The 9,195-nt window shown below is 38.6% G+C and overlaps 1 protein-coding gene across 1 annotated transcript in view; it reads right to left on the minus strand.

The window, feature by feature from the left end:
- GAS2 (growth arrest specific 2) overlaps positions 1-9,195 on the minus strand; it is a 101,475-nt gene that overhangs the window by 82,930 nt on the left and 9,350 nt on the right. The window lies entirely within an intron of this gene.

The raw sequence follows: 9,195 nt of genomic DNA on the forward strand, positions 1-9,195 counted from the left end.
TTTTTTTTTTTTCTGGAGGCAAATGCAGTTGACACTGATTTACCCTTGAAATGCTGCGATATTGGGTTACAGTTCTTGGCAGCAAGTTAGTGCTTAGGTCCATTTCTCTTTCATTATTGCTGCTCTCTTTCCAAGACTGGAGAAGAGAAAGGAAAAAATCATATCTAAGCTTTAATTCATTTTCTTTGATTCAAATAGTTGTTGCTGGGACTTCTGGGCACTTGAGGACATCTGTCTGATCATCACTTATTGATCCTTCTTTTTTTTTCCTCTGACTATAGGAATATCATTTCAACTTCGCATCTTGGGATGTGCTTCATTCCGTATGTCTCCACAACCATTTCATGCCACCTTGCAGCCCACTTTGCATAAATTCTACGTGCTACTCCTGAATTAATCTTTCTTATGTTACATTTTTAGAAGAGTGATGGATAGAGGTTTTTGCTTGCTCTCACATGGCTGGGTTTCCTTTGCCAAGCTGAATCCCAGCTAACTCCTAGAACACCTTTAGTTCAGTCATTATTTCATTCTCACCTTATTTCATTTTCATGACATTTGAGCGTTGTGTTCAGTGTCAGAGATTACATTCCCCAAATGTTGTTTATTCATTTATTCCCTATGCAGGGAAGCCCCTTTTGTGAATTCAGTAGTGGGAAACAGATGTTCAGACTTCTGCTTATCTCAACACATGGATGTAGATTAGCTTGTTGAGTTTCCTAATGATATCATGCTATCACTTTCCATCAGATTGCTCAAGTTGAACAGCACACTTATTTTCTCTTGCAATCTATATTCAATTAATTAAATTCTTCTAGCCAAAGCACATTATATATAATTATACTGAAAGATTTGTCTTAACCTGATTGCTGAAAAGCACATCAAGTTGACCCCTATTTTTTTCTAACATCCATTCCCTTCGTACTCTGATCTGCTGGGAAAATTTGATTTGCACACTTAATGTTGGGCCATTTCTCAGTAATTGCACTGTAAGCAAATTCCTGCTGAGCAGCAGTTGCTCATTTCTGGCCAATCAGAATGCCCACATCTTTTGCTATTTATTTTATTCTTATGCTCATATTATGCTATTCTGATGGACTATTAATTGCAGTGATGAGTGCTGCTTAAATGAGAGCCTTTCATTTAGTATATGGCTATAGCTCGTCACAGATATCTGAGTATCAGCACACAATTATACAAACTCCTAGTTTTGTCCTGGGTATTGCCATTTGGATGGCCCTGAGCATGATGGTTTTCTTCAGTCAGTGTCAGTCCAAACTCTTCATCAGAAAATATATAAAAATGGAGAAGAGAGCCCTCACATTTAACAGAATATCTTGGGGAAGATGGGGAGAACAGGGTGCAGAAGAATTGAGCAGATTCCTGTCTAGACTCCTATCTTTCAGAGAGGTTTTATCTGACCTTGAGACCAACTCTGTTATGCCATTCCGGATACTTAAAAGTTTTGCTATTTTATACACAACATGGAAAACATTTCACTAGGAAGCAATTACTTCTTCGGTAAAAGATTTAAGTTTCAGACATTCTCTTGAAGTTACAAGGCTCCACCCAAGCAATTCTACAAAGGAGCTAAGCTGAGGCATTTCCAGACTTCATTCACTAAATCTTGAACATGCATTTGCCTGTCTGTGTAGCAGTGAAAACGACTGAAAGGGCAGCTCTAAGACTGATGCCAAAGTTGGTAGTGAATTCCTTGATCCATTAGCTTGTACTGAAGACTAATCTAATATTAGCTGATAGTAAAAGAGCATGCATCCACAGATGCAGTTTGAATCATTTTCTACTTCTTAGATCAAATCTTATGCAAGGAAGACTGAGGGGAATGCAGTGCCAGATACACATCTGAAATGTACATTATATAAATGTAATGGGTGTTTCAGTAGTGACACCACAGTTATGAGGGCACTGAGATTCACACTTCAAGCAGGACTACAACTTTGCTGTTTCATACTTTAATATTAGAAACTGGCCTTCAAAATTTGACGAAACACCCCACAGCACAAATACATACGTTTCCCATATGAAATCATGTCAATTACATGCTTACTAACATTTTTTTTTTTAGAGGAAACAAACAAAACTTCCCTTGTGAAATGCTAACAATTTCTTCATTGTTTTTCTAGATGAAAGATTTTCATTCCTGCCACCTCCAGCTTCCATTATTCTGATAATGGTTATGACATGGCAGACTTCTGAGCAGACAGGAGGATGATTTTGACAGTAGAAACCAACATAGAAAATGTTTCTAATTTGCTGAGATGCAGCCAATTCTATCCCAAGTATGACAAACTTTCTGTTTTGGGACAACAAATCAGGATTCAAAAATACTAAAATTTTTGCTCTCAGTTATGCATCTTTATGCGTGGATGCCTTAGTTTCAGCTGGGATGGAATTGTTATCTTTAGAGTGACTGGTTGGATGATACGTTTCTGTCTTTAGGGGAAGGTTGAGAACACACTGATGTTTATAGTTGCTGCTAAGCAGTGCTGTACAGAGCCAAGGCCATATGCAGCAAAGAGCCCAAGAAGCTGGGAGGGAACAGAAGTAGGACAATTGACTTAAACTAGCCAAAGGGATATTCCCTACCATATGACATCAAATGGAAGGAGTTTTGAAGGGGATGGGAATTGATCCTCTCTCTCTTCTGCTGGTCAGGGAGCTAGTTCAGCATCTGTTGGGCAGTGCTGAACAATTTCTTGTGCCTCACTTGTTATCTGCATTCATATATAGATATACACAAGTATAGTTGTATCACACAATCACTCCGGTCGGAAAAGACCTTAAAGATCATCGAGTCCAACCATGACCTAACCATCCTACCCTAATTAACAACCCTCTGCTAAATCATGTCCCTGAGCACCACATCCAAACAGTTTTTAAACACATTCAGGGATGGTGACTCAACCACCTCCCAGGGGAGCCTATTCCAGTGCTTAACAACCCTTTCTGTAAAGAAGTGTTTCCTGATATCCAACCTAAACTTACCCCAATAAGGTCTGCCCTCAGACCCCAGACTAAACAGCCCCACTTCCTTCAGTCTCTCCTCGTAGGGCACATTGTCCAAGCCCTTCACAAGCCTTGTTGCCCTTCTTTGGATCTGCTCCAGAACCTCCATGTCCTTTCTGGACTGATGTGCCCAAAACTCAACACAGGACTTGAGGTGAGGCCTCAGCAGTGCCGAGTACAGGGGCAGGATGACTTCTCTAGTCTTGCTCACCACGCCATTCCTGATACAAGCCAGGATGCCATTGGCCTTCTTGGTCACCTGGGCACACTGCTGGCTCATATTCAGCTGACTGCCCATCAGTACACCAAGGTTCCTTTCTATCAGGCAGCTTTCCAGTCACTCTTCCCCAAGCCTGTAGGGTTCCTTCCCTGGCACCGAAGTGAGACTGATAAGTCTGTAGCTACCAAGATGGAGTTACCACTATTATCAACTAAATTATTTTCTCTGTTACATCATGTAAATATGGAGTAAAACAGCCTGCAGTTAAAACCAGTTCTCCCAAAATTTTCATTTTGCATAGTCACTATCAAAATAACTTCAAGGAAAAAAGAGTCCATGTTAGTAAGCACCTAGAATGCTACTTGCTGCAAATAAACACCAATCTCTTCCTGTTCCATACATATTAAAAAACAAAATTTTGTAGTTGGTTTCTACTTCTGATGGATGTCATTACAATAAGGCCGAAGAGAAGATTCAGATTTTATCTACTGAGAGCACAAGAGCAGTAAAAGAGGATTTGAGAATGCCAACAGCTATCAAAGTAGCATTTTCTTCTAGCATCAGAGTCATTCTGGAATTATTTTGTCAGCTTCACATACAGTAGCTACTTCAGAATACACAAACAAATCTTCATATGAATCAACTGACAGACACTGTGCTTTGGAAGGCAATTTAGCAACAAAATGCAAACAGTCCAGATGCACAAAAAGATTTTTTTGTAAGTAACAAATTTTCCAAAACAAGAATACCAGAAGATCATTATTTAAGAATTGATGACATTCTTACAACAGAAAAGTGTCCCCTAACATACTAATAACATTTGACAACCTGTTCCCTCTTGGTTGGTCAAAATCCTGCCTTCCCTTGTTTTTTCTCTGCCATTCAGTGCTTGATTTCTCCTGACACGTACTGAGGTTTCCTCTTAAAATTATTAATATTTTTCTCTTCAACATTCCTTCTCAGTAACTTATTCCTTATGTTTATCATACTGCATGTGAAATTATTTTGGTCAGTGGAGCAAAGTATAGTATAATTCAAGATTTTATTCCTTTACGAAAAACCCATCAAGCAGCTGTCTTGGGCTATCTTCCAAGTTTGGTTCATCTTTTCCTCACATTGCTTTGTTTGTGAAGTCAAAAGTAACAGACACCTCACTTGAAGCAGTGTATGCTCACAAAATGCATAACTCTAGTAAGCCTACCTTTATAATGATGGCCAACAATGTAAAAAAAAACAAAAGAGGGGGGCTAATTGGTCCATTTAGGAGAAAATCAAGTGCTCTTCCAGTTTGATTTTATTTCCTTACTACCTTCATAGCTTGTCCAGCCTGGTGTTTCTAACATGACTTTTTAGCAGCTTTTTCTCAGCTCTGTATTTCTCCATAAATATTTCAATCTCATTCTCCTCAGAAACTATTGTCGTCCTTCCACTTTATGACATATTATTGCTATTCTTTTCCAGTTTTTTGCTTGTTTGTTTGTTTTGTTTTTTTGGTGTAGCTGGTCAGTTCAAGCAGTTGATCTTATACCTCAGGGAATGCTTTGATTCCAGTATTCCTTTTCATTCTTCTACAAAATGGGCATCTTTGAAGCATTTCTAATGGAAAGAACGTTATTCCCTGTGCTGCACTGTGCATTGTTACAAAGTATGCCAGCTCATTTAATAAGCCATTCCTGTTTTAAGAGGGTTGGGAGACTTGGTTCCTTTTGTCAGCCCTGAAAACGAATCTGTTGTATGAGCCTCATCAAATTATTTCATATTTCAGTTTATTGATCTATAACATGCGTATGAATAAAAATATTTCCTTGTAAAGTAGTCCATCATCATCAAACAGCAAGAATTACATAAAGATGGGTCTGATCTAACAATTTAATTTACAGATGTCCTGCACATATTTCTCTTCTCCATCCCTTTATCCTGCAAAAAATGTTTCTGATAAAATGCTCTTAGAGAGGGGAAGTTAGGAGGTTTGGGAATAATCTTGGCTCTGATACTTGCTATCATAAGAAAACAAGGAATGTGTGTGATCTTAGACAAGTTATTTGGATTTCTGCATGCTTTAAATCTACAAGATGTGGGTTTTATGCGTACATATACATATATATATATAAATAAGTATATATCAATATATAAGATACGATACATATCATGGCAGTTGTTAGAGACTCAAACATTCTGATGTCATAGATTGAGAATTCAACAGAAACAAAAATATTGCTTGTTTAAAGGTATTACCTCTTTCGCAAGCATTCTTCTTGCTGTGAAGAAGTTACTCAATTCCAGAATCAGTTCTGTGCCACTCTTCATGCAAGGACATGTTGTGGAATGACAGTTTCCTTCAGAAGAATCTTCCCAGACAGCATTGCTACTTGAAATGTCATAAGGACATACCTAATTGCTGACAAAAGACTTGCATTTACGTTTTCAATGTTTGTTTCAGACAACAGTATGCTTATGCAGTTCTGGAAACTCTAAGTTTAGGAGGTTATTATTTTGCACAGATGTGACTCCTGCACCTACAATCCGCAGACCATCCTTTTCTAGTTTATCTTTCTCTCCATTAGAAATGTCCCTTTATTCCTTGATGTTAGCCATACCAATGTCAAAATGAGCTTGTTTCATTCAACAGGTTTCTTGTTCAACCAAAAATCAAAGCATCCTTGCCAAGTGCACTCTTTCAGTTTTCTTTTAGGGAGGAGCCTGACATATCTCTGTTTATGCTATAGCCTGTGCCTTGTGCATGTTTTCCTAATAGGAGCTGGCTGAAGCTTCCCTGCTTTCCTGCTGCCTGTCATAGCCTGAATTACAAACAACAGAGAGACGGGTTACCCAACTCCCTTCATTAATGACATATGTTGCTGAAACACATTGAGAGAATTTCAGAAAGATCAAATTTCAGACCAACCTTGAAACCAGATGCCCCAAACCAATAAGAAGCAAGAGGGCTGTAGATAGAAAGCTAGTGTTTTACCTCATCAACATTACAGCCATGCCTGCAGAGAAGACCAGGGATAAAAAAACATTCTGTGCGTCTTTTACTTTAGCACGTTATTTGCTCTTAACCTGTCTCAAGTAGAAAAAAAAGTACACAAAATATTAAATGAAGAAATAATTCAACAAACATGAAAAACACTCATGGGAAATATCATAGGTGTGGTAAGTGAAAAGAGTTTGGAATAAAATAGACCAAAAAATTCAGATTTAAGTATGTGATAGCATCAGGTAAAAGAGTGCTACAGTAACTCCATACGGATTTGCTGTCAAATATTGTATAACCATCAGTTATACATGTGAAATTTTGATCCATAGAAAAGAAAAGAAAAAAGTACACAAAACTACAGGCTGATTTACCAAGGCATAAACATGGATCCACACTGTAGCATACATCAAGTCTTCCTGGTCATAGATAAAAGTCACAGCTTCATTGGGGTACCTTTAACTTTCATTACTCTAATAATAAAAATGAGATCATGAACACAAGATGATGGTTTAAATAGAATCATAGAATCCTTAGAGTTGAAAGGGATCTTTAAAGGTCGTCTAGTCCAACTCCTCTGCAATGAACAGGGACACCACAGCTAGATCAGCTTGCTCAGGTTGCTAGATCAGGTCCAGCCTGACCTTGAATGTCTCCAGGGATGGGACATCCCATCAAATGGAGTAAATAATCATTTTTCTTATCAAAAGTATAAAGTAGGATTGGGCTCCTTTACTAAATACCATAAGAGACAGAAATAAAGACAAGTGCTAGTGAGGCCAAAAGACTAATACAACTGTGAAAGCTGATCAAGTACAAAGGATGTCAAGTCCACAGTGTGTTAACTGTGGAAAAGAGTGTCTGGAATCTCTCTTGAAAAAAAGCTGAAAAGATACTGAATCTGACAAAGACTCCCACCTTTGTAAAGTTCATATGAACTCTCCCAAGGGTTAATTAATTGGATTTTGTTGAAGATGACAGTAATTTGTATAATGACCAGAAACAGCTGACTGGGTACATTCTGTGGGATGTGAAGAACGGGGGAGACTCATCCTTTAGGGGGAAAACTTAAGGGGAGATCCACAATGAAATCTGGCTGAACAAACTTCTGCTTATGGTGGTTAAAACTACAACTGAAGAAATGTTCAGAACAGGACTCAAGTCACTGTTTTCAATTTGCTAATTAAACCAACATGTAAAACTAACAAAATTGAAGCAATATTTGTATAGCTTCTTCAGTGCTTTCCAGCAGACCAGTCAATTCAAGTAATCAGAGATAGTGGTGCATTAGCCAGAGGAACAAGGTAGGCAGACAAAACATGTTTATCTGCACACCGCACATCCACAGGCCAATTTATTTAAAACTAATGTAACGTGCATAACTTGAGCCCTGCTCATTTAGTATGAAGCCTTACACTTTGCGATCTAAAACTTCTGTAAAAACTGAAAAAGAAAAGGTCTTGGAAACGAGGAAGAAAAAAAGATGTTCTTATAAACAGTTATTTTCCATCATGGAAGCAAACAACAAAACAATAACTTAACCAAAAGGAAAAACAGACATCTCTGTTCTGAAACTACTTTCTGAAGAACCATTGCATCCTAACAGGCAATCTCTACATTTTCAATTCATCCTCTTTCTCAGTTCTTCCCACATTAGCCACAGTATAATTTTTGAATCAGGCCATCTATCACAACCTTGTCAACAGTATACAGACTCTTCCTTCTCTTCCAAACCCTTTGAGTAGATTAGGTCAGCGTAAAGCACTTCAACCCAGTGAATGTGCTCTAAAACTAAGGGAAAAAGGTTCAAACAGTTCCCATGGAGGGCAGAAAAGTGACTTACTCAAAGCTGAACTTCCCAAATAGATTACTTGCTTAGAGTAAACCTTTTAGGGGGTGAAGGTAACAATTCTCAATGTTTATGTCGATTTCAAATGTTTTTGAAAACATTTGAACAGTTTCATTTTTAAGTCTATGAAGTAATTTCATTTTTAAACTGTTATTTAAAAACGAGGTAAAAAAGATTTGTTTTTTAATCTAACATTTTTATGTATCCCAATTGATTTTATTTAATAACTTAATTCTGCAGAAAACTGTAAGCTCTTAAGTTATTATTTACCTGCCCAGGAAAATAGAAGCAAATTTAAACTTTGAGACTACAAATCCACTTGTATTATTCCCATGAAAATATTCTGGGCAATTCCCTCTAGAGAATCACTTCTATGCTGCAGTTTGTAGCATCTCTCCATTAGGATCAGGGTATTCAGGTGAGTTATGCTCAAATTATAAACCATTAATATTCCTGCCTAAATTCAGTCATATTAACTATGTTAACTATTCAACACATAGGATGCTTTCACTAGACAAATGAGGATCCCTAAGAGGGACTCAAGATTTTTCTGTTTACACAAAAATCAGCTTGGAAAGCAAATGGTATCCTGGGCTCCATCAGAAAAGAGGTGGCCAGCAGGGACAGGGAGGTGGTTGTCCCTCTCTACTCTGCTCTTGTGAGGCCCCATCTGCAGTACTGTGTCCAGGTCTGGAGCCCCCAATAAAGAAAGATAGAGAGCTGTTGGAGAGGGTCCAGAGGAGTCACAGAGATGATCAGGGGACTGAAGCACCTCCCCTATGAAGACAGGCTGAGGGAGCTGGGCTTGTTCAGCCTGGAATAGAGAAGGCTGCGGGGTGACCTCATTGCAACCTTTCAGTACCTAAAGGGAGCCTACAAACAGGAGGGGAATCAACTCTTTGAAAGGGTAGATAACAGCAGGACAAGGGGAAATGGTTGAAGTTGAAGGAGGGAAGATTTAGGTTGGATGTCAGGGGGAAGTTCTTTACTATGAGAGTGGTGAGGTGCTGGAACAGCTGCCCAGAGAGGCTGTGGATGCCCCGTCCATCCCCAGAGGTGTTCAAGACCAGGTTGGCAGCCTGGGCTGGTATTAAATGCGGAGGTTGGTGGACCTGCCTGTGGCAG

The sequence above is a fragment of the Meleagris gallopavo genome, chromosome 5 (genome assembly GCF_000146605.3).
Source record: "Meleagris gallopavo isolate NT-WF06-2002-E0010 breed Aviagen turkey brand Nicholas breeding stock chromosome 5, Turkey_5.1, whole genome shotgun sequence".
Taxonomy (NCBI): Eukaryota; Metazoa; Chordata; class Aves; order Galliformes; family Phasianidae; genus Meleagris; species Meleagris gallopavo.